A 26419-nucleotide genomic window follows, 5' to 3' on the forward strand; every position below is an offset into this window, starting at 1 on the left:
CGGTTCTTTTCTTTTTTACTGGTAGAGCTTTTCTCACTTTCAAATTTTGTTATCATTAATTGTATGTATGCTCTCTTGTCCTTCTACTCAGACCTCCTTTAGAGCAGAGAATTTGGTATGTGATAGTAACATTTTTGCGTAGCATTTTACAAACACTCTTTCATGTATATTGAGAAACTGGCAAAGAGTAGGAGCTTAGTAAATGTTTATTTGGTTCTAATCTTCATAGCAACTCTCCAAGGTATTATTATGCTTTGCAAATAGTAAGGAAACTAAAGCTCAGAGATGTTAAGCGACCTGCCCAAGGGCATAAATGTTCCAGGATGACACAAGCTCCAACTGGAAAGTTCTGTCTCCAGTTGAAAGTTATTTCTACTACCCTACCTATGGCATCAGAGTTTTGTTTCCCCATGTATATCCTATCTCGATACCGTGGTAAATGTATGAGTAAATGTCTGTTAAGATTCTTTCATGAGAATCATGAGAGATCTGTTGGTCACCAAAAATAAAAGTATTTGAGGATATGACTCATTCTCACACATAGTATTTATTGTTCACTTACGCAGAAGGAAAACAAGCCTCCCATTCTGATAAAATATCTTAGGCAACATTATGTTGAGGTCTGTATTCTCCACGTAAGAACACCAGTGTTACACACCTTTAACAAACAAGTTTTTATATTTCATTTAAAATCAGTAGCTAGTAAGAAAATTGAGGAAATAATTTTTTCCTCTTTTGTTTTTCATTTTTATGTAGCCAAATTTATCATTCTCTTTCTTATAGTTTCTGCCTTTAGGGCCATATTTAGAAAAGCCACCACCATCCCAAAGATTGTAAAAATTTTCAAATATATTTTCTTCTGTTTTTACCATGTCATCTTTTGCATTTAGAACTTCTAGGATGATATATGTGTATATGTGTATGTAAGACATAAAATATGTTCTTAATTTAATATTGTTCTTAAAGTTTAGTGTTAACTAAACTTTTTTTTACTTTTTTGTAAAAAAAAGTAAAAAACACCAGTTTTTGACTTTTCCCTTCTGTTTTAAATTACATCTTTATCATATACTCCCATGTGCTAAATTCTAGATATTTAATTTGTTCTGTTGATGGTTTACTCCCAAAATGCTAGGATTACAGGTGTGAGATATCTCTCTGTCTTCCATGGGAAAGTGGGAATTTTTGAGGTGTTCCAGCAGTGGTGTGAGTTGCCAGCAACTCAATCACTTTGCAAGTGTACAGCTACCTCCCTGTCTCTGCTAGTAGAACCTTTAGCTCTACAGACAACTCTGCGATGAGCAGAGGACCTCTAACAATCTCTAGTCCTAGTTGTATTGTATAAAATCCTTGTCCTTAGAGAGGGCTGAGGGCATAATCTAGCTAGTGAGCATTCTGTAGGTCCACGCCAATGGGAAGAACCTCTTACCAAAGACTTACAATAATGTGGATACCAAGGAAGCATAAAAAGCCAACAGTAGAGTGAAGAGTCAATGTGGATAAGTTTGAGGGACTTAAAATGTCATCAAATCCAAATAGGCAGGCTAGAAATAGATTTCCAAACACTGGATATGCAGACCTAGTGATGACCAAAGTCTGATTACTTAAAACTGCACTTGCCAGTTGCAGTCACTTACACCTATAATCCCAGCACTTTGGGAGGCCGAAGCGGGTGGATCACTTGAGTCCAAGAGTTCCGAGACCAGCCTGGGCAACACAGTGAAATCCTGTCTCTACAAAAAAATACAAAAATTAGCTGGACATGGTGGCGCATGCCTGTAGTCCCAGCTAGTCAGGAGGCTGAGACGGGAGGATCACCTGAGCCCAGGAGGCAGAGATTGCAATGAGTCAAGATTGTACCACTGCACTCCAGCCTAAGTAACAGAGCAAGATCCTGTCTCAAAAATAAAATAAAATTATACCCTCAAATTATTTGACATTCTTCTGATTTAGGGGTAGGTCTGTCCTCTCCTGTTGCATCTAGGTAGGCTTATTAATGCATCAACAAAGAGAGTATGGTGGGAAATGAGAATGTGGATATTCAAGGCTGGGTCAATGCAGTTTCTGACTTATTCACTCACTCTTAGAGCCTTGAGCCATACAAGAAGCCTGATTAATCTGAAACTAACAAGCTGTAAGAAGCCAACTTATACAGGGCTCTGGTTCTTAGCCCTCATCTTTAAGTCATTCCAGCCAAAGTGTCAGACATGTGAGCAAAACGGTTTTCAGATTATTCCAATTTGATCATTTTGCTCCATGTAAGGAGGTTTCTCAGTGACTAACACAAATGTCCTGGATTGGTTCCTTCCCTTTCATATCAGTCTGGTCCAGAGGTTGGCAAACTATGGCCTGTGGGCTAAATCTAGCCTGCTGGCTGCTCTTTGTATAGCATACTAGTTAGGAATGATTCCTACATTTTAAAATTGTCACGATCATTTGGAAAAGAAGAGGCACTCTGGCTTTTTGAGGCTTCAGCGGTTGTTTCTTTGATTCTTTCTCATCTTCTGAGTTCATCTACCTTCAATCTTTGAGGCTGCTGACCTTTGGATGGGGTTTTTGTGGGGACTTTTACTTAAAATTAAGTTAAATTAAATTAAAATTGTTACATTTTTAAATGGTTACCTAAGTACCTTCATAATGTCCTTGATCTGTCTCTTTGGCCTGCAAAGCCTAAAATATTTGCTATATTGTCCTTTACAGAAAAAGTTGTGGCTGGGAGTGGCGGCTCACCCCTCTAATTCCAGCACTTTTAGGCAGGAGGACTGCTTGAGGCCAGGAGTTTGAGACTACCCTGGCTAGCATAGTAAGACCCTTTCGAACAAGAAAAAGAAGGAGGAGGAAGAGGAGGAGGAATAAAAAAAGCCTGCTACTTCCTGATTTAGTTCCCCAAATAGAAGAGAGATGGAAGAAAATAAGAGATTATTGCAGAGGCCTATCTAGATAGTATTGACTTCAGTTCCCCCAAAACAGAAATTAGACAGATAGGAACTATTGAGACGAATCTCTCTAAGTGTGACATAATGCTCGATAATCTACTTTAAACTTCTGTATTTCTTTCTTCAAGTCCTAATTTCCCAAGAAAAAATGACATTCTTCGTGCTCCTTAAGGAAGACTTTGATATTCCAAAGAGATGTACATCCTATGTTGCTGAAGTATTTCAAATTCTAGAATGCTGGAGCCACAGGGCATTTAGGGATTATCTAGTTCAACCCCTGTTCCATATTAAAGGAGGCTGGGCTAAATGGCCTAAAAAACATGACTACTGTGAAAGGAAAATAAATCTTGGGACCCCCAAATCACTAAGCTAAAGGGAAAAGTCAAGCTGGGAGCTGCTTAGGGCCAACCTGCCTGCCATTCTATTCAAAGTAGCCCTCTGTTCACTGAGATAAATCCACATCTGATCGCCTCCTTTGGAGAGGCTAACCAGAAACCCAAAAGAATGCAACCATTTGTCTTCTATCTACCTATGATCTGGAAGCCACCTCCCTGCTTCGAGTCTTCCTGCTTTCCTGCCTTTGCTTCAAGTTGTCCCACCTTTCCAGACCAAACCAGTGTTCATCTTGCATATGTTGATTGATGTCTCATGTCTCCCTAGAATGTATAAAACCAAACTGTGCTCTAACCACCCTGGACACATGTTGTCAGGATCTACTGAGGCTGTGTCACAGGTGCACGTCCTCAACCTTGGCAAAATAAACTTTCTAAATTAACTGAGACCTGTCTCCAGTTTTCAGTGTTCACACTACTCATCTAGAGTAAAAGGCCTCATGAATTCACTGCAAGACAAGGACACAGGAAAGCAACCACCACACAGAAGACATGTGGGCCCCAACATGTTGGTCTCTTACATCCAACCAGGTGTAATTGGCAAGCAACACAGGGCCAAGCACTACACCTGAGACACCCTGATAACAGTCACAAAGACTGAATCTAAAACTTTGTCAGTACCCTATGACTTACAGATGACTGTATTTGCTATACAACAGTGTGCTGGTATAGTTAAAGGGGTGGGCTGGGTGGGCGTGGGCACTAAGTTACTAAGTAGTTTGCACTTTACTGTCCCTAATTGTTCCTGCTAAATTGAGGCATCCTTAAGGTCCTCTGAGAGCAGAAAACCCTCAAATCTTATTGAAGACAGGCTCTTATTTCATATTCTCCTTCTCTTCTTGCATCTTTTCCCCCTATGCTTTCTTCTCTTACTATCTTCTGTAAAAAAAATTTCTTTCTACTTCTATTCCTGGTCTTCCTTGCTTTGACTCTTCCTCCTCATATTCATGCCAAACTGTTTTTATTTAATTTATGCCTATAATCCCAGCACTTTGGGAGGCTGAAGTGGGTGGATCACTTGAGTCCAGGAGTTCGAGACCAGCCTGGGCAATATGGTGAAATCCTGTCTCTACAAAAAATACAAAAATTAGCTGAGTGTGGTGGCGCATGCCTGTAGTCCCAACTAAATGTTAATATTTAATATTAAATAAATTAAATATTTCTGTATTTAACACAAATGATGGGTTGCTTCTAACTGGAGTAGCAGGTGAGAGGCTGGGCAAAGGGAAATGATCTGTAGTAACAAGGCAGAGACATCTGAAAGTCTAGGGAAAGTATTGAAAAATGTGATGAAAAAAATTCATTGATTTGCCAATACATATCATGATGGCTGAGATGGGAGGAAGCTGAGAAGTGTATAGCTCTTCCCAAAGGAAATATATGCAAAATATCCCAAAGGAAATGCAGCAGACTCATCCTTTTAATAATTTCCAAGTAAATAGTCAAAAATCCTGCTTAGGATAAACTAAGAAAATATTGCTTCCACTGGCTCCAAATGGCCTGCTGAATTCCTATGACTATGTAGACTTCCATGAAATCCAAAATTGAGGAAATTTAAGGGACACTGCATTAATAGTATAATCACCCCATGCTTTTTGATACATGCCAATGTTCTTCTTAGCTGAAAGTAATTTGACCTGGCTATTTGCTAAATGGTTCAAGATGAATGCTGGAAGATTTAGCTAACTGCCTTGTGAGAACTACCTAACACTAAGAAGAAGCAGATGCCATGTCGGTAGGCTTTGTCCTGTAAGAATTGTTGAACCAGCCTGCTTACTATTGAAACCTCCTTTGCGAAAATTATAAATGAGGAAATTATGGCAGTGAAAGAGATCAGACCTAGCCAACTCCATCCTGCTTCTAACCTTTAAGCCGTCCTTGTTCATTCCTAGTTGTAGGCCGAACTAGCCTTGGGAAGGAATTCAGTTCATGGTTTGACTCTGAAACAATATTGATAATAGCCCTTTCCCCAAAAGACCCCCTTCTTACCTGGGGACCAGTCTGCCTTTGTAGGACTAACAAATAAGCTACAAGATTAGAAATTGTGGTTTAGGGGTCATGCAGCCTCTGGCTACACGAGTGTGAACCTCCCCTATTGCTTCTAGGGATAATATCACTATTGCAAAACCTAAAATTAGTGCTTGAGATATTTTGCAGACCCTGCCTTTAATGAATCAGCTGATACCACCCAGACTGGTAATCTGGCTCAACCAGTTCTATGATCCCATCCAGCAGCAGAAGACAGCAAGAAAATCTCACTTGACCCCCTGTGATTCCATCTCCAACCTGACCAATCAGCACTCTCAACTTCCTGAGCCACTACCTGTCAAATTATCTTTAAAAACTCTGGGGGCTGGGCGCGGTGGCTCAAGCCTGTAATCCCAGCACTCTGGGAGGCCGAGACGGGCGGATCACGAGGTCAGGAGATCGAGACCATCCTGGCTAACACGGTGAAACCCCGTCTCTACTAAAAATACAAAAAACTAGCCGGGCGAGGTGGCATCGCCTGTAGTCCCAGCTACTCGGGAGGCTGAGGCAGGAGAATGGCGTGAACCCGGGAGGCGGAGCTTGCAGTGAGCTGAGATCCGGCCACTGCACTCCAGCCTGGGCGACAGAGCAAGACTCCGTCTCAAAAAAAAAAAAAAAAAAAATGAAGCATCAAAACTAGTTTCAGAGCCAGGCACTGTGGCCCATGCCTGTAATCCTAGCACTTTGGGATGTAGAGAGGGGCAGATCACCCGAGGTCAGGAATTCAAGACCAGCCTCACCAACATGGCGAAACCCTGTCTCTACTAAAAATACAAAAATTAGCCAGGCATGGTGGCCCGCGCATGTAGTCCCAGCTACTCGGGAGGCTGAGGCTTAGAATCTGGGAAGCGGAGGTTGCAGTGAGCCGAGATCATGTCACTGCACTCCAGCCTGGGTGACAGAGTGAAACTCCATCTCAAACAAACAAACAAAAAGAAATAAAAACATCTAGTTTCACATGTACTTCAACTTCAGTGGCTGACTGTCCTTGGCAGCAAAACAGCTGTAATTTTTAGGAAACTCAAGAGTGGCTACCAATGTGGCTGCAGACTGCACGGCATTAATGTAAAAGATACATCTGTGTATCCTATTTTTCTTTAGAGAAGAAACTTCATACTCCCTTTCTGGCATGCAAAAAAGCAATAGTATTAGAAGGTTAATTAGAAGTTGAATGAAGTTTCATGCAGACTAGCTTGTAGATCAACAAACTTGACCTGATTCTATCCTATATATGTGGCACTCACATGGTTTCTCATATCTCTCCCAAGGAAAAGGAGAACAATCTGCCTTATTCACAGTATTTGTGCTGAATGCCTGAGATGCACACGCCATGCATGTCACAAGGCAATCATGTCTTTACAAAGTTAGAGAAAGAGTTAAACCTATGATGGCTGGCCCGGTGACCCCTAGGGACTTCAAGAAAGCCCAAAGACTCACCCTTTGAATAAGATGTCACCCTTTGAAGAAAATGTCAGCAACGGAAAAGTCAGAGGGAGAGCAACGATGGGAAGGAGATGTGCTCTCAAAAAACTTTTGAAAACTGGCTTTTAAATAAAGTGGGAAAAAGCATGTCTTTACTTACAACTTAGACGAATACCAGCTCTCAAGCTTCTATGTGAACAGGTCTGTTAATGAAGTCGTCTTCAACGTGTCTCCAGATGTGTCTCAGGCACATGAGAATCACCGTCAGAAGAAAGAGGGAGCCACCTTTTTGACAGACGTTGCAATGTAATAATAATGACAGAATTATAAATAAATAACTTTAAGTTATGATACAGAATAGCCAGTACTTACCTGGAACTTACTATGAATCAGGGACTGTCTTGAGTACTTTTTCTATATTATCTCAGGAAAACCTGGGCTTAGAGTCATGCAGGCCTGAGTCTGAGCCCTGGTTCTGTCACTTTTTAGCTGTGTGGTCATGAGGAAGAAGTTTCTTAAACTTCTTTAATATTGAGTTTCTTCAAATGTAAAATACTCTTAGGGCTGTTGTGGAAACAGATTAGATCAGGTATGCACAAGCACCAATAGGGTCCGTTTCCTCTTGTGTTGGACACTGCAAGCCTTCAGATGACAAAACGTGGGTGTTTGGGGAACATTGTCTGAAGGTCATTGAGTAGTTAACCATTCTAATGTCACATGGTGTGAAACATTCACAGCAGTGCCCATTAACTTTGAGAAGATTGTGTTCCTCTTTCTCCTTGGGAAAAACTCATTTCTATGACCTATTTTCTACAAACATTGAGAAGTGTGGGAGGAAAGAGCCCAATAGGATTAATCAAAACCAAAGAAGATATAACAAGAATGGCAAAGATGGTATCATGAAATTGATAGAATTAATTTGCATTTCCCTTCAGGGCGCGAGATTTCAGATTTTTTCCCCAAAAGGGTATTCATGGAAAGGTACTAAATGTCTGCACTACCTCGTCAGAAACGTTTATTTCTTTTTTTTTTTTTTTGAGATGGAGTCTCCCTCTGTGGTCCAGGCTGGAGTGTGGTGGTACCATCCCAGCTCACTTCAACCTCCATCTCCTGCGTTCAACGGATTCTCCTGCCTCAGCCTCCAGAGTAGCTGGGATTACAGACACCCGCCATCATGCCTGACTACTTTTGTAGTTTAAGTAGAGACAGAGTTTCGCCATGTGGGCCAGGTTGGTCTCGAACTCCTGGCCTCAAGTGATCTGCCTGTCTTGGCCTCCCAAAGTGCTGGATTTACAGGCATGAGCCACCACACTGAGCCAGAAATGTTTATTTCTTGTGAACTGGTGCTCATTAAAATAGAGTACCCCCAGCCAGGCGTGGTGTCTCAGGCCTGTAATCCCAACACCTTGGGAGGCTGAGGTGGGCGAGTCACTTGAGGCCAGGAATGCGAGACCAGCCTGGCCCACGTGGTGAAGCTTCATCTTTACTAAAACTTCAGAAATTTCCCGAGTGTGACAGGCGTGCCTGTAATCCCAGCTACTTAAAAGGCTGAGGCAGGAGAATCACTTGAACCTAGGAGGCGGAGATTGCAGTGAGCCAAGATGGTGCCACTGCATTCCATCCTGGGCAACAGAGAGAGACTGTCTCCAAATAAATAAATAAATGCATAAATAAAAATAGAGTACCCCTTACATAGTTCCCTCTTGTCAAAAACTTCAGATACACAATATTTGCAGCTCCACCCATTCTCAATAAAGAGAATGATCTACTGATAATTTATGTTGCTAATTATTAGTACTAAAATACTTGCTAATTAAATAGTCAACAACCACAAAACTGCTTTGGGAATGAGGCTGGTCCTTGTAATTGACCTCATTTTGTAAGTGAAGGAAGGAACATGAGCACAGAAAAAGACTATGTGACCTAGCCAAAGCCACAGCTAGTAAAGGACAAGGACAAAAGCTAGAACTGATGAATCCTGAATCCTAAATTGCAATGCCTTGTTCATCAGCTTTTATCAACCTTCAGCAATTTTAGGTGCTTTTCTGTGGTTGTACTTGTGGGATTCAAAGCTGGATTTTGTTATTGTTGTTCCTTGGCATAATAAACAAAAGCAAATTTTATTTAAAAATAAACACACTTTTATACGTAAACATGCACACACATGTAAAAATCTAAATTTCTTCTTAAACAGTGGCCTACTAATAATTACTTTTAGGATCAGTGTACAAAATACAAAGGATCAGTGCCTCTGGGTTGCGGGGAGGACTTGCAGGCTTAGATACTGTATGAAGGGATGCTAGAACACTTTAAATGTAAAGTGGTTTACTTCCATGATGTGTGATGCTATTCCTGGCTCCTTCAGTTTAGCCAGCCCAATCATGTTAAAGCCAGCCACTAGTATCAGCTCTTTTTTTTTTTTTTTTTTTAGACAAAGTCTCATGTCTCGCTCTGTTGCCCAGGCTGGAGTGCAGTGATGCAATCTCAGCTCACTGCAACCTCTGCCTCCCAGGTTCAAGCAATTCTCGTGCCTCAGCCTCCCAAGTAGCTGGGATTACAGGCATGCGCCACCACACCCGGTTAATTTTTGTATTTTTAGTAGAGACGGGGTTTCACCATGTTGGCCCGGCTGGTCTTGTCAATTCCCAACCTCAAGTGATCCACCCGCCTCAGCCTCCCAAAGTGTTGGGATTACAGGTGGTGTGAGTGAACCATTGCCCTGGCCAAGTACCGGTTCTTAATGCTGGTATTTGCCTAGGATCTTGACATTTGCCTGTGATCCCCTTCCCACCTGCATAAAGATCCTATAATTTGAGCTCAGTTCCTTGAGCTCTCTGATACCCTCAGACTATACTGTGATAATAAGAAACTACTTAAGTCGCTTCTCTGGCTGACTGGTCTCATGTTGCCACTAATAATAAATAACATAGTTTGTATTCATGATCTGGGTTACACCCAAGCTAGCAGCTATACAATATTTTTGTAACCATAATAGGTTCATTGCCGATATACACAGCAAGTCAATACACTGAGACAATAGGTTGTGTGTTGCAGAGAAAGAGGTTTAATCATAGCGCCACTGAATGAGGAGATGGAAGGTAACTAATCTATCTCCCCGAGAAGTTTGGGGCTAGACTTTTTTTAAGGCTTTTGGAGTGAGCCAAAGAGTGGAGATTGATTGGTTGAAGAGTGCAGGGTGAAGTCATGGGATAAGGAGATGAAGAAGCTGTATTCTTACGCTGATCCCGTTCTTCTGTGGGCGGTCTTCAAACTGGTCTCTAGAATTCAAGGTCTGAGAAAGATCATAAGTAATCCTTAAACAAAAGCCTTATTATTCTAATGTCAGAGATCCTATCTATAGGAACAATGGGGATGCCAATGAATCTTGAACAGTCTTATGACCCTAATGTCAGAGACCCTATGTATAGGAACAACGGGGATGCAAATGGTCAGCATCTAATGCTGCATGACTTTTAGCAACAAGGAAGTGGACCAAAGTGCAGCCTGATTAATGCTTAATTATAACTATATTTCTGTCCTGAACCTGGCATGCAATTCTTGTCAACCCTGTGGGAGTAGTTTCATTTTGAGACATAGAGAGTTTTTTCCTGTTGTGCTTTCTGGATCAAGCTACCCACTCCAGATCAGTGGGGTGGCAGCAATGGTTTCTAAAAGGTACTACCTATACAGCCAAGAACAAAAAGTCATATTCTTTTTTTTTTTTGAGAGAGAGAGTCTCGCTGTGTTGCCCAGGTTGGAGTGCAGTGGCACTATCTCAGCTCACTGCAACCTCTGCTTTCCAGGGTCAAGTGATTCTCCTGCCTCAGTCTCCTGAGTAGCCGGGATTACAGGCATGCGCTACCACACCCAGCTAATTTTTGTATTTTTAGTAGAGACAGGGTTTCATCATGTTGGCCAGGCTGGCCTTGAACTCCTGACCTCAAGTGATCCTCCTGCTTCAGCCTCCACAAGTGCTAGCATTGCAGGCTTGAGCCACCGTGCCTGGCCTCCAAAAGTCAAATTCTTGGCTTTGAGTTCTCAAGTAGACTCTTGAAATTCATAGCAGAGACAATAGGCTGGAAAGCAGAGATTTCTAAATTGCAAGAGCTGGGCTGTTTGAAAGAGAAAGTATTTTTAAGTTCAGAAGCTTGGCTTTGAAAATCAAGAGTCAAAGTCCAAATGTAAACTTTAGACCATAATTATCAGACTGTGGAAGAATATAAGATGATGCACGAGCAGTTTTCCTAGCCAAAAGGAAGTAAAATTTCTACCACTTGGCAGGAGAAAGAATTGGAGAGGACATGAAGGAACTTGGCCTCATAGATGTAGTTTCTCTCCTTTACACACTTCCAAGTTGAGTCCTAAGAAGGAGACGGGGAAACACATCAGCTATTCTGCTGAGGATTAAGGGGGCTTTCAGAGCAGGAAAATCATCATCAGGCTCCCCAGGTGTTGCCTGGTATCATGGCACAATTGGTGGTGAAGCCTGTCTATAGCAGAGAGCCTGATCTGAGGAGGAGCAATGACTAAATGTGCTCTCCAGGTAGATGGGTCTCAGGGCAGCTTCTAAGAGGCCTGCACACCCCTGAATGATGTGGGAATATAACCGCCCAACGAGTTCTCCTTGCCCACTGCCAAAACAGAGCCAACTTATCCAGGAATACTGTCTAGGCCTGCTGCCTAGACAGAGCCGACTTATCAAGGAATTTCAATGGAGGAAAAGTATAATTCATGCAGAGCCAACTGTATGGGAGACTGAAGTTGTATTATTACTAAAACAAATCAGTCTCCCTGAAAACCCAGAGACCAGGGTTTTTCAATTTGGTGGGTAGGTATCTGGAAAGTGGGGAGTGCTGATTGGTCGAGTCAGAGGTGAAATCATAAGGAGTCAAAGCTGTCCCCTTGCCCTGAGCCGGTTCCTGAGTAGGGACCACAAGACCAGATGAGCCAACATATCGATCTGGCTGGTGCCAGCTGATCCACTGAGTGCAAGGTCTGGAAAATATCTCAAGCACTGATCTTAGGTTTTATAACAGTGATGTCATTCTCAGGAGAAATTTGAGAGGTTCAGAATCTTGCAGCCTCCAGCTACAGGCCTCCTAAACCAAATCTAATCTTGTGGCTGATTTGTTAGTCCTACAAAACCAGTCTAATCTCTAGGCAGAAAGGGAGTTTGTTTTGGGAAAGGGCTGTTATCTTCTTTGTTTCAAAGTTAAACTATAAACTAAGTTCCTCTCAAAGTTAGTTTGGCCTCCACCCTGGAATGAACAAGGACACTTTTGGAGGTTAGAGGCAAGATGGAGTCGGTTAGGTCAGATCTTTTTCACTGTAATAATTTTCTCAGTTATACTTTTCGCAAAGGTGGTTTCAGGAAAACCTTCAAAAGTTCCCAGTATGGTGGCTCCTCATAAAATGAAAATAGAATTATCATATGATCCAGCAATTTCACTTCTAGGTATTTACCCAAAAGAATTGAAAGCAGGGACTGAGACATTTTTACATCCATATTCATGGTAGCTTTATTCACAATAGCCAAAAGCTGGAAACAATGCAAATGCCTATCAATAGATAAATGGATAAATAAAATGTGATGTATCCATACAATGGAATATTATTCAGCTTTTTCAAAAGGAATGAAATTCTGAAACATGCTAAACATGGATGAACCTATAAAACATTATGCTAAGTGAGGCTGGACATGGTGGCTCACACCTGTAATCCCAGCACTTTGGGAGGCCGAGGCGGGCAGATCACGAGGTCAGGAGATCGGGACCATCCTGGCTAACTCGGTGAAACCCCGTCTCTACTAAAAACACAAAAAATTAGCCGAGTGTGGTGGCACGCGCCTATAGTCTCAGCTACTCTGGAGGCTGAAGCAGGAGAATCGCTCGAACCTGGGTGGCAGACATTGCAGTGAGCTGAGATTGTGCCACTACACTCCAGCCTGGGCGACAGAGCGAGATTATGCCTCCAAAAAAAAAAAAAAAAATATGCTAAGTGAAATGAGCCAGATGCAAAAGGACAAATCCTGTAGGATTCCACTTATGTGAAATATTTAGAACAATCAAATTCATACAGACAGAAAGTAGAATAGTGGTTACCAGGAGCTAGAGGGAGGGGAGAATACAGAGCTATTCTTTAATAGGTACTGAGCTTCAGTTTGAGGTGATGAAAGTATTGTGGAGATGGGTAGTGATGATGGTGGCTTGACAATATAAAGACGAACAAGAATGCCACTGAAATGTACACTTTAAAATGATTAAAATGAAAATTCTTATACATATTTTACCATATTTTTAAAAGATCTAATTAAAAAAACTATCATGCCCCCTAAAGAAGGACAAAAATGACTGAAAGTGAGGCCAGTGGACCTGGAGGGGTCAGGATGAGGAAGACTTAGAGTGACTTGTGAGGTCCTGGGGACTGATGAGCCAAGGGGGCACAGACATTTCAGCACGGTTATAGGAGGATAGGCAACCAATGCAAGGGAAACATAGATTATTCATCTCAGAAGAAGCCAACTAGATGGTTTACTGAAGCCCATGAACCATGTTCCGCTTTCCCAAAGTCAGGATGATAGACCACCCAGGACCTGGATCATTCAGAACCTAGATGTTACTCCCCTAGAAGGGATAGTAGGAAGTACAAGTAGAAAATCCTAATTTGACCATTTATCCAAAAAACATTGAGTTTAAACTGCAAATAACTGAGATTACTTTGTATTACAGAGTTAGGTTTTCCATCATCAGTGAAATAACCCACGAGCTAAAGTGAGTTATAAAGAAATCATTTCCATTTTGCACACATGAATGTGACTGTGAAATGTATTCCCGTTGTGTTGTTATATACCTTTTCTAAACCCAAATCTAAGGTGTTTCTCAAATCTGTGGCAATAATGGGGCACTTTGGTGTAGAACAGGGAGCTCTTGGTTCAAGATGATTGCATCTTCTTTGCATTCACCATCTGATGCAACCACGTAGTCATACTGATGGTCATCTTCTAGACCAACTCCAGAACATGGGTATTTATGAAGCTGGATCTTTGGAGTACCTACAATTAAAACAATGAACAAACATGGCTCTTCAGGTCCCATGTTGCACCTAGGCCTTTGAGAACCTCTTTTTTTTTTTTCTGAGACATAGTCTCTTTCTGTTGCCCAGGCTGGAGTGCAGTGGCGCAATCTCGGCTCACTGCAACCTCCGCCTCCCAGATTCAAGCAATTCTCCTGCCTCAGCCTATAGAGTAGCTGGGACTACGGGCATGTGCCACCACGCCTGGCTAATTTTTTGTATTTTTAGTAGAGACAGGGTTTCACCGTGTTAGCCAGGATGGTCCCGACCTCCTAACATCGTGATCCTCTCACCTCAGCCTCCCAAAGTGCTGGGATTACAGGCGTGAGCCCCTGCGCCTGGTCCCGAGAACATCTTTATACTGTTTGGATAACCCTCTACCAGCATTTTCCAGTGGTTAATGATAAGCATCAAGAAGGGCCTTCTGAGCTAGTAGCTATTAATAATTGTAAACATGTATTACATACTTACTCAATGCTAACACTGTGTTGAGTACTTTACATGATTATCTCATTTAGTCCTCACAACAAATCTTTGAGGTAAGTATTACTGTTAATTGCTTTTGGCAGAAAAGCAAACTGAAGGTTAGTGAAGGCAAATAACTTGCTCAAGATGACACTGCTAATAAGTAGCAGAGCCAGGAGGAACCTAGAAACCTGACTTCCCAGCTCAAGTGCTAATGATGGCATTACATTGAGTATTGTTACTGGGACATCCTCCTGATCTACTCTAAAAATCTAGATCACTGACATGAATATTCCTGGATGCAGTATAGTTAAGAATTGGCTTAACCACTAGATCTGTGTTTGAGGACTCACAGATTCATTACTGGTCCGCATACACAAGCAGAGCTTCTGCATGATACCCAATAGGACTTTCTTAAAATTGTGGAAAGCATTCAGTGTATCTTGGGATTTACTAGTCTTATGGATAATTCATCTTTCCAATTCTATCCAGATCACCTCATAAAGGAGAATATATTATGCATTGCCAGGCTGCATCATCAAGCTATGAAAAATAGCTTGCCTCTCAAGCCTTCCCTACTTCCCCATATCATTGGAAGCTCTACTTCTATCCCTGTGGTGTTAGAGAGTATCTTACTCCTAGAGAAGCCAGACAACAGTGACTTCCACAATAGCCTCATGTGGAAGTGAGAGTTAATAACTTGAAAGACAGCCATGTGCGGTGGCTCACAGCTGTAATCCCAGCACTTTGGGAGGCTGATCACGAGGGCAGATCACGAGGTCAAGACCATCCTGGCCCACATGGTGAAACCGTGTTTCTACTAAAAATACAAAATTTAGCTGGGCATGGTGGCGCATGTCTGTAGTCCCAGCTACTCGGGGGGCTGAGGCAAGGAGAATTGCTTGAATCCAGGAGGTGGAGGTTGCAGTGAGCTGAGATAGCGCCACTGCACTCCAGCCTGGCGACAGAGCAAGACTCCGTCTCAAAAAAACAAAACAAAAAACAAAACAAAAACTTGAAAGACTGCCCAAGAAAGGTGAAGGCTAAACCTTAGGGGATGATCTTGAAGCAACTGAGACAGACCTAGAAACTTGCCTCATGTGATACAAGAAGACCCAGCTTCTTTGTCTCTACCCTGTAGGCCCTGGGCAGGCATGTAGGTGATATTTTATTTCACAAACAAGGGAACTAAAAGTATGAACATTTCTCTGTTCCTTATTCTGTCTGCCCTAAAATATCTCAGCTATCTAGCCCCAGGTAGAGCAGACTGGCGCTACCTGGCAGGATTCAGAGGGGAACTGTTTTAACCAGGAGCAGCCAATTAAATCCAGGCCAGAGAAACCCATACCCAGGCACTTTATCTTTATCCTAAAATGAACCTAGCTAACCTCTTCAGGCTATCCAAAACCCTGACCACTCCACGTAGAGAGACATTTGCTAACCTTACATGTCACTTTCCACTGTACACATACCAATGACACCTGAACCAGATATAAAGACAGACCCACAAAGGTTCTGCTGAGCCTAAGGATCTGCTCACCTATTTCTGATCCTGAATGCCCCTGAGACATCTTTCAGAATGTGTGCCTCCAAATAAAGTCTAGAAAATTGATGAATCGAGAAGGAATAAAAGCCATTAGAAATTCTGGGAAAAGAATTAAGAAATATAGAAGAAAGCCAAGGGGCTGGGTGTGGTAGCTCACACCTGTAATCCCAGCACTTTGGGAGGCTGAGTCGGGCGGGTCACCTGAGGTCAGGAGTTCGAGGCCAGCCTGGCCAACATGGAGAAACCCCGCCTCTACTAAAAATACAAAAATTAACCAGGCGTGGTGGCACATGCCTGTAATCCCAGCTACTTGGGAGGCTGAGCAGGAGAATCGCTTGAGCTGGGAAGGCAGAGGTTGAGGTAAGGTGTGATCACACCATTGCACTCCAGCCTAAGTAACAAGAGCAAAACTCTGTCTCAAAAAACCGCCCCCCACCAAAAAAAAAGTCACAACCCAAATATAAAGCAAACAAACTTTCAGATCATGATGGTACAGTGTGTTTATAACACTAACAACTCACTTTTCTCCCCACACATAGCAATTGTAAAAATAAAACAAAACAGCCAGGCACAGTGGCTCACGCCTATAATCCCAGCACTTTGGGAGGCCGAGTCAGGCGGATCACCTGAGGTCAGGAGATCGAGGCCAGCCTGGCCAAAATGTCAAAACCCCGTCTCTACTACAAATACAAAAAAAAAAAAAAAAAAAAAAATAGCTGGGTGTGGTGGTGAGTGCCTGTAATCCCAGGTACTTGAGATGCTGAGGCAGGAGAATTGCTTGAACCCAGGAGGTGGAGGTTGCAGTGAGCCAAGATCGCAGCATTGCCCTCCAGCCTGGGCAACAAGAGTGAAATTCCATCTCAAAAAAATAAATTAATGAAAAACAAAACAAAACAAAAAGACTTGGGCACAGTGGCTCAGGCCCATAATCCTAGCATTTTGGGAGGCCAAGGCAGGAGGATTACTTGAGTCCAGGAGCTCAAGACCAGCCTGGACAGAATAGCAAGACACTATCTGTACAAAAATTAAACAGTTAGCTGAGTGTGGTGGCATGTGCCTGTAGTCTCAGCTACTCAAGAGGCTGAGGTGGAAGGATCACTTGAGCCCAGGAGTCTGCAGTGGGCCACTACACTCCAGCCTGGGAGACAAAATAAGACTCTGTCAAAAAAATAATAATAATAATAACAAAAAAAGAAAAAGAAAAAGAAAACCAAAAGATATAGTTAGGCTCAACTACCAGATAAAGATATCCAAAATCCAGAGAGCAATGGAAACTATAAACAGTGAAAAGGACTGAAGCTAGGTAGCTGGTAGTTTGGCTTTTATAGGGCAAAAGGATTGAAAATGCTCCATAGGAGACAGGAGACTGGAGCCAGGCACAAGCTCAAAGACCTGAACAGTGGTGGGGCACCCTCAATATTATGAAGAGAGAATGAAAATGAGCTGCTCCTAACTGCTGCTTGGGACCATAAGTTCTAGTGAGCTGTAGGCCTAAGGTTTACAAGGCCATAGCCTTGCACCAAGAGATTAGTCAAACACCCGATGGTTATGACTAGATCTGCCCTGCTTTTAATATCTTCTTTGATTCACTGCTATGAGGCTTTGTTCTAAATTAGAGACCCAGAGTGGGGAATAGAAGCAATTAAAAAACTGATGGACAAGGGAAGGTAAGGAGAAGGGTTGAGAAAGACAGAAAAAGAGGGTGGGCAGAGTAAGATTATGAAAGAAAGAAGAAAGAAAGAAAGAAAGAAAGAAAGAAAGAAAGAAAGAAAGAAAGAAAGAAAGAAAGAAAGAAAGAAAGAAAGAAAGAAAGAAAGAAAGAAAGAAAGAAAAGAAAAAGAGAGAGAGAGAGAGAGAGAGGGAGGGAGGGAGGGAGGGAGGGAGGAAGGAAGGAAGGAAGGAAAGAAGGGAGGGAGGGAGGGAAGAAGGGAGAGAGAAAGAGAGAGAGAAAGAGATAGAGAAAGAAAGAAAGAAGGAAAGAAAAAGAAAGAAAGAAAGAAAGAAAGAAAGAAAGAAAGAAAGAAAGAAAGGAAGGAAGGAAGGAAGGAAGGAAGGAAGGAAGGAAGGAAGGAAGGAAGGAAGGAAGGAAGGAAGGAAGGAAAGAAAGAAAAAAAGAAAGAAAGAAAGAAAGAAAGAGAAGGAAGGAAGGAAGGAAGGAAGGAAGGAAGGAAGGAAGGAAGGAAACAATAAATTTTCACTAAAAATAAACCCATACACCAAAACCCCAAAACAAATGTATTACTAATAAAGATAGCCAATAAAATCAACAATTGGAATAGTAATCCAGTCCAGCTGAATGCTTTATACAATGATATGACAAAGCCGTAAACATAAGTATGTTGAGGATGCAAAAAAATATATAAATTAAGATATAACTTCCCTAAAACAAAACGGGAAAAAAAAACGAAACTATTTTAGATGGGTATCTAAAAGAACCTATTCAAAATATGGAAATCAAAACTAATGATCATTTGAAAAAGGAATGAACCACTCATACATTCAACATGGATAAACCTCAAAAACATTATGCTAAATGAAAGAAGCTGGATGCAAAAGACCGGCCGGGCGCAGGGGCCCACACCTGTAATCTCAATACTTTGGGAGGCACAGATCACCTGAGGTCAGGAGTTTGAGACCAGCCTGGTCAACATTGTGAAACCCCATCTCTACTAAAAATACAAAAATTAGCTGGGCGTGATGGTGGGTGCCTCTAGTTCCAGCTACTTGAGAGGATGAGGCAGGAGAATCACTTGAACCTGGGAGGTGGAGGATGCAGTGAGCCGAGATCATGCCACTGCACTCCAGCCTGGGCAACAGAGTGAGACTCCATCTCAAAAAAATAATAATCTTTTTGGGGTGATGGAAATGTTCTAAAACTGAATTGTGGTGAGGGAACCACAACTCTATAAATTTACTAAAAATATTCAAATTAAACACTTTAAATGGGTGAATTTTATGGTATATAAATTAAATCTTGGCTGGGCGCGGTGGCTCACGCCTGTAATCCTAACACTTTGGGAAGCTGAAGTGTGTGGATCACCTGAGATCAGGAGTTCAAGACCAGCCTGACCAATATGGAGAAACCCCGTCTCTACTAAAAATACAAAATTAGCTGGGCATGGTGGCGCATGCCTGTAATCCCAGCTGCTTGGGAGGCTGAATTAGGAGAATAGCTTGAACCCAGGAGGCAGAGACTGTGGTAACCTGAGATCATGCCATTGCACTCTAGCCTGGGCAACAAGAGTGAAACTCTGTCTCAAAAAAATAAAAAAAAAAAATTACATTTCAATGAAGTTATTAAAAATTATATCATCATTGGAATAAAAAAGTGTTATAGTTAAAGATACACTCTAAACTGGACATAGTTGAAAATTAGGAATTGAAGACATCACTGGGGAACTCTCAGTATGCCATGCAAAGAGACCATGAGATTAAACATGATAGAGCATTAAAAGACACAGAGAATAGATTCTGAGGCTCCAATAATTATCTAAGTTCCAGAGAAAGAAAATGGAAGTTGTTTAGAGAAGCAGCATTTGAAGTGGAGATTGCTAAGGAGTTCTAAAAAACGGAAGAAAGACTAATTTATTTGTGAAATATTCATCAGGTGTCTGTTTTGTGCCAGGCACTGGGAACTGAACTTAGTGAACAAATTAGATGTGCATTTTCACTGCCAAGCAGGATAAATAAAAATACCAAGCTACATAACAATAGAACTGCAAAGCTTTAAGGAGATTTTAAGACATAATCTTAAAGAGACAAATGAATGATTATCTGCAGAGAAATGACAGATCAACAGCAAATTGAGTATCAGCAATAGTGGACGTCAGAAAACACAGTAATGACAGTGATGAGAAATAGCCACGTGCACAGAATTTTTTCACCTAGATATACTATGATTCATTAATGAGGGTAGGGGAAAATATGTCCAGATATGCAAAAAAGCAAAAGAACTCACCATCCATAGAGCTTCATTAAGAGTTCAGGCATGGTGGCTCATGCCTGTAATCACAGCACTTTGGGAGGCCAAGGTGGGAGGATTGCTTGAGTCCAGGTGTTCAAGACCAGCTTGGGCAACATGGTAAAACACCATCTCAAAAAAAATTAGAACATTAGCTGGGTGTGGTGGCACAGGTCTATAGTCCCAGCTACTTGGGAGGCTGAGGATTGCTTGTGCCTGGGAGGCAGAAGTTGCAATGAACAGTGATTGTGCTCCTGCACTCTAACCTGGATGACAGAGCAATACCCTGTCCCCCCCCAAAAAAAGAACTATTAAAGATGTCCTTTAGCAAGAAAAAAAAAAAAAAATAAACAGAAAGAAGACATGGAATACAAGAAACAATGAATAAAATGTCAGTAAGTTTATTTCTTGTTTTAAAAATACTAATTTCTGTGTCTTTTCAAATAAATTGAAGCCCAGTAATTTTAGGGGAAAAAAGAAAGAAAAGAAAAAGTAGAATTAAAGCTATACCTCTAAATTACAGTAGGAAGACAGAGCTAGTATTTAATGGGTTGTTAAGCATCCTAAGACCTGTGTTTGGGTTAAGAGCATAATACAAATACTGAATTATTATAAATGAATAAGAAACAGGTATAATTCATGATGTATATAAAAGTTTAATTTAAAAATAGAAATATCGGCTGGGCACAGTGGCTCACGCCTGTAATCCCAGCACTTTGGGAGTCCGAGGCAGGCAGATAACAAGTTCAAAAGGTCGAGACAATCCTGGCCAACACGGTGAAACCCTGTCTCTACTGAAAATACAAAAAAATTAGCTGGTTGTGATGGCACGTGCCTGTAGTCCCAGCTACTCGAGAGACTGAGGCCGGAGGATCACTTGAACCTGGGAGGTAGAAGTTGCAGTGAGCCAAGATGGTGCCACTGCACTCCAGCCAGGCAACAGAGGGAGACTCCATCTCAAAAACAAACAAACAAACAACAATAACAACAAAAAACACCAAGAAATCTCTGTAATAATTATTTAATTAAGGGGGAAAACAAACCCAGAAATTTTATCAAGTATCAAGTAGGAAAAAAAAAAAAGAAAAGAAAAATTAGAGTAAACAGAAAACACAAATTAAGTGGTAGAATTAGGTTAAAATATTTCAATCGCAAAATATATAAATGAATTAAACTCCTCTATATAAAAACAAAATTATCAAATTGAGTTTGTAAAAATTCTAGCTCTATATGTCTGGGATACACACCTAAAACAAAACTACCCAGGCTGGGTGTGGTGGTTCATGCCTGTAATCCCAGCACTTTCGGAGGCTGAGGCGGGCGGATCATGAGGTCAGGAGTTCAAGACCAGCCTGGCCAACATGGTGAAACCCCATCTGTACTAAAAATACAAAAATTAGCTGGGCAAGGTGGCAGGTGCCTGTAATCCCAGCCACCTGGGAAGCTGAGGCAGGAGAATGGCTTGAACCCAGGAGGCAGAGGTTGCAGTGAGCTGAGATTGTGTCACTGCACTGTAGCCTGGGCAACAGAGCAAAAGTCCATCAAAAAAAAAAAAAAAAACAAAAACAACAACAACAAAAACTACCCAGAAAGGTTAGAAATAAATGGATGGAAAGACACAGGTAATTTAAATATTAACATTACCCCTGCAAAAGCTAGGGTAGCAATATTAATATAAGACAAATATTATTTAAGGCAAACAAAGTGTAGCATAATTTTAATTGGCTGATAATGTAAGAAAATAGATGCCATCTGACCTTGATGTTAGGAACAATTTATTTTATATAGCCTAGGCATAATGACATTGAAGAAGAAAATGTAGTCCTAATATGCTACCTGGCCCAGCATTGGACAATATTTACAAGGTCATACTAATGGAAATGTTGTTTGGTTTGCAACTTTTGGAGTCATCTCAGGGAAAAACCAAGGATGTCTTGGCAGGCAGAATACATATGTTATCAACTTGACAAAGTAAAAATCAAAGTATGCAGACATTGAATAGAGATTAATGGCACATGGAAGGAGGAAGGACGCACAAGAATTAATATAGTGTACACAAATTAATATAATTATATAGAGTGGGAGTGAAGAGGCCCTGTCAAAAGTTGATGGAATAAGAAATTGGAAGTTTAAGGCCAAGCACGGTGGCTCATGCCTGTAATCCCAACACTTTGGGAAGCTGAGGCACGTGGATTGCTTGAGTTCAAGAGTTCAACACCGCCTGGGCAAAATGGTGAAACCCCAGCTCTACTAAAAATACAAAAAATTAGCCAGGCATGTGGGTGCACGCCTGTAGTTCCAGCTACTTGGAAGTCTGAGGTAAGGGGATGGTTTGAGCCCAGGAAGCGGAGGTTGCAGTGAGCCAAGATCTCACCACTGCACTTCTAGGTGACAGAACCAGATCCTGTGTCAAAAGATTAAAAAAAAAAAAAAAAAAAAAAAAACCTCATGCAGCCTGAACAAATTAATGGGGATGTAACCCAGAGCCAACGAGTGTGTGTATGTGGCTTGAGAGGAGCTATATCCCTGTGGGATTTCTGTGACTTTTTTTTGGCATTAGCTTTGACACCGGAATTTTGGTTCTACCATTGTCAATTAACAACCATAAATTCTCACATCCAGTAACATTGAAGTCATTGGTATCCTCATCCTTCATGCCTTGAATGGCGTATCTGAATTTCTACTTTCCTACCGGGGTCAGCAATCAACAATTGCTAGTATTTCTTCCTGAACGTAAAGAAGGCTGGCCGGAAAAGGATGGGTAGCCTTGCAAAGATCTTGACTGAGGTTCTGATTATTCAGCTAGAACCCTTCTCTTCCTTTCAGACACGATTTTCCATAAGGAGTAAATACCTTTTGGAAGGGAGTTGGAAGGTTGAGTGACAGGGTAAGAGGAGGACTTACTTATCTCAGTATACACTTTGGTATCTTTCAAATTTGAGGCATGGATTTTATTTTTCTTATTCAAAAGGTCTATAAAATCCTATCTGCTTTAATCTCGAAATCCTAAATTGATATATTATTAAGTTTTGGTTTTGTGTTTGTTTGTTTGTTTGTTTTGAGACGGAGTCTCGCTCTGCCGCCCAGGCTGGAGTGCAGTGGCCGGATCTCAGCTCACTGCAAGCTCCGCCTCCTGGGTTTACGCCATTCTCCTGCCTCAGCCTCCCGAGTAGCTGGGACTGCAGGCGCCCGCCACGTCGCCCGGCTAGTTTTTTGTATTTTTTTTTTTTTAGTAGAGACGGGGTTTCACCGTGTTAGCCAGGATGGTCTCGATCTCCTGACCTCGTGATCCGCCCGTCTCGGCCTCCCAAAGTGCTGGGATTACAGGCTTGAGCCACGGCGCCCGGCCAATATATTATTAAGTTTTTAAAGCTCTCTCTGCAAGGATTTTTAAGAAGAGCCGGTCTTTTGGAGCCTAAGCCCAAAGAACCTGTTGACAATTTTACAGGGAAGAAATCCAACAAATATTTAATAACGTTGGCAGTGTTATTGCAGATAATAATTATAAGTGTGCCAATGATAAACAGCAACCCATTGCATCACCTCACAACCCAAAGCACTGGAGCTTTGTGAAGAGTGAACACCCTGATTGCCTCAGAATGGCATGTCAGTAATGCCACTGCCAACTTCCCTGAAGGCTGGCCCTGTCCTTGACATGGCTCCCACTTGTTCTCAAGTGTTTCTTCTCTCTACTCTCTCAGCATATCATTCTGTCCTTCATCACCGGATTTGGTAGCCCTGACTCTAGGAATTTTCTCCATTCATTGTCAGATGCTGTGGTCGAGAATAACACATGTATTTGGGAAGAACCTACCTTTCAGTGAACTATAAATGCTCACTAGTCAAGCATCATGCACGGAAAATGTATTATTAAATGATGTGTTCGTATCTCTCAGGTGCCAAACACGTCCACTAAAGCATTGTCTGACAATTGCAGACCTGTAGACAGGGATTGTGGGGAGAGACATATGAAAATCATTGCCACATAGACATACCACTTAGCCCAATTAATCACGCATCAGTTGTCTGAATGCTGCCTGGCCCAAGGCAGACGCTGAAATTCTGTATACCTCATCGCATAGACTTGATCTTTGTCATAGAGGATTCCCCATTCCTGCTCCTCCCTCCCTCCTCTCCTCCCTCCCTCTCTTCCTCCCTTCTTCTCCTTATCTTCTCTTCACTCACCAGACATCCTTTGATCTATGGGTGCTAGACACTCCTCCAATAAGAAGGTGTCAAGAATCCTATGCCAACTTTAAATTTAGGAAAGTCTGAAAGATGCTAACATCAGGAGATGAGGTGGGTTTTTTTCAGACTCTATCCTAGAAACAAGTGGAACAAACTCCATTTGAAACTGAGCAATTTGGCTGAGCGTGGTGGCTCATGTCTGTAATCCCAGCACTTTGAGAGGCCAAGGTGGGCAGATCCCTTGAGGCCAGGAGTTCAAGACCAGCCTGGCCAACATGGTGAAACTCCATCTCTGCTAAAAATACAAAAAAATTAGCTGGGCATGGTGGCACATGACTGTAATCCCACCTACTTGGGAGGTTGAAGCAGGAGAATCTCTTGAACCCGGGAGGCGGAGGTTGCAGTGAGCCGAGATTGCACCACTGCACTCTAGCCTGGGCAAGAGAGTGCAATTCTGTTCCAAAAAAAGAAGAAACTGAGCAAATGTCATTAAGAGTTGCATCTGCTTGAGTAACTCCCTTTCCTGTAGCCATACCTGATTCGGTTGGTAGGATTCTGTGGGCAATCGTAAGTGTGACAGATGGAAAGATTCCACTGCTTCCTCTGGGTTCTTGGAAGGAGGAATAGAAAGGGTTGATGCCCCGTGTGGTTGTGCAACTTGGTCCATGCAAAGACATGTCTGGAGAAGGTAAGTCAGAGCAGAAACCTAGCACCTGCTATACTCACTGAGCCATAAGGCTAAGGACCCAGAGCATAGGGCACCTTTTTCTTATTTCCACAGAGGTTCTGTATGTTCTAGGAAGCAGACCTGTGTTCCCTGATTGTAATTCTCTGGTGGGAAGGTCAGGAAGTTTACAAATCAGAGTGGAAACCCACCGCAGAGAGACCCAAGCTTTACAGGGCAAGGTACAAGGTGGACATCACCATCCACATCAGGTTGCCTACTTTGAAACAGCCTGGGGCCAGGATTTTTCTGGATACACATTTGAAAGTCCTGACGCATTTCTAACTTGTGATCCCGACTTCATGATGGTTCTTCTGTTTTCTACCCAATCACTCTTTACATTAGTCTTATTGATTTTTTTTTTCTTTTTTTTTTTTTGAGACAGAATTTCACTTTTGTTGCCCAGGCTGGAGTGCAGTGGTGTGACCTCTGGTCACTGCAACTTCCACCTCCTGGGTTCAAGCAATTCTCCTGCCTCAGTCTCCCAAGTAGCTGAGATTACAGGCATGCGCCACCACACTGGCTAATTTTTTGTATTTTTAGTAGAGACAGAATTTCACCATGTTGGTCAGGCTGGTCTCAAACTCCTGACCTCAGGTGATCTGCCTTCCTCGGCCTCCCAAAGTCCTGGGATTACAGGCATGAGCCACTGCACTAGGCCAATCCTATTGATTTTTATTTCCCAAATAAACATATCTCCTAAATGTCAACGTTCATGCTTCATCCTAACATTTTCATATGGGAACTTCTAGAGCATTCCCCAGAAAGAGCCAACTGGACTTAAACTCTAGGAATTTAGGAGATGAGGCATAGAAATGCTGATTTCCCAAGACCAGCCTCATTGTCTCCTAAAAAACCTGCCTGGAAAAAGATCCAGGTCCCACTTGTGGTTGTGGTCCTAACTCTGTACCTGCTCTTGAATAAGTCTTTACATCTCTGTGGGCTCCACTGTCTGGATTGGTAAGATAAGAGGATTGGGACTTTCTTGTTCTGGGAGGTCATAGTTATACCTTTTGGCTGCCAGAGGTTGGAAGCATAAAATCGAGTTGGCAGCAAACCCTGCTTGTAGTCCCTTGTACCCTGCATCTAGGATAAGAAGGAAGGTGTGATGGGGAGAGCTCATAGGGCTGAGCTACCAAGACACAGGTAGCTGTTCCTCTTTCCCTATGCAGTTCATGCCAAGAGGATCAAGGATATAATTAGCTTTGGCATACTAAATATGACTGCTCTTACTTCACCTGGAGCTTCTCCTTTTGTTCCTTAAGCCCATGTGGAAGTTGACATGCCTCCCACCTTCACGTGGGTATGCAGGATGCTACAGTAAAACATCAGGTGTTTTGAAGTCCCAGTTTCACCCCTTATTAGTTAGGTGACTGATTCCCAGTTTCCTAATCTGTAAAGTAGACATAATAATGCTTATGTCATGGAGTTGCTGTGAGGAGGAAATGAGATTCGATAAAAATCCACACCAAACAGGACCTGGCTGATCCACGTTAACTTCCTTTCCCCACCTCCACTCCCCACCTCTGTTGTTCCCTCATCCAGTGTATACCCACCCATGTCAGTAAAAGCTATTATAAGTTTGCATCCTAGAGGAGTGGATTCACTGGCTAATGACACAAGCTCAGGCATGAAATAGATATGCACTTGGCTGTTTGCGGCTTGAAAACTCTCACCCCTGACATTTTT

The sequence above is a fragment of the Rhinopithecus roxellana genome, chromosome 16 (genome assembly GCF_007565055.1).
Source record: "Rhinopithecus roxellana isolate Shanxi Qingling chromosome 16, ASM756505v1, whole genome shotgun sequence".
Taxonomy (NCBI): domain Eukaryota; kingdom Metazoa; phylum Chordata; class Mammalia; order Primates; family Cercopithecidae; genus Rhinopithecus; species Rhinopithecus roxellana.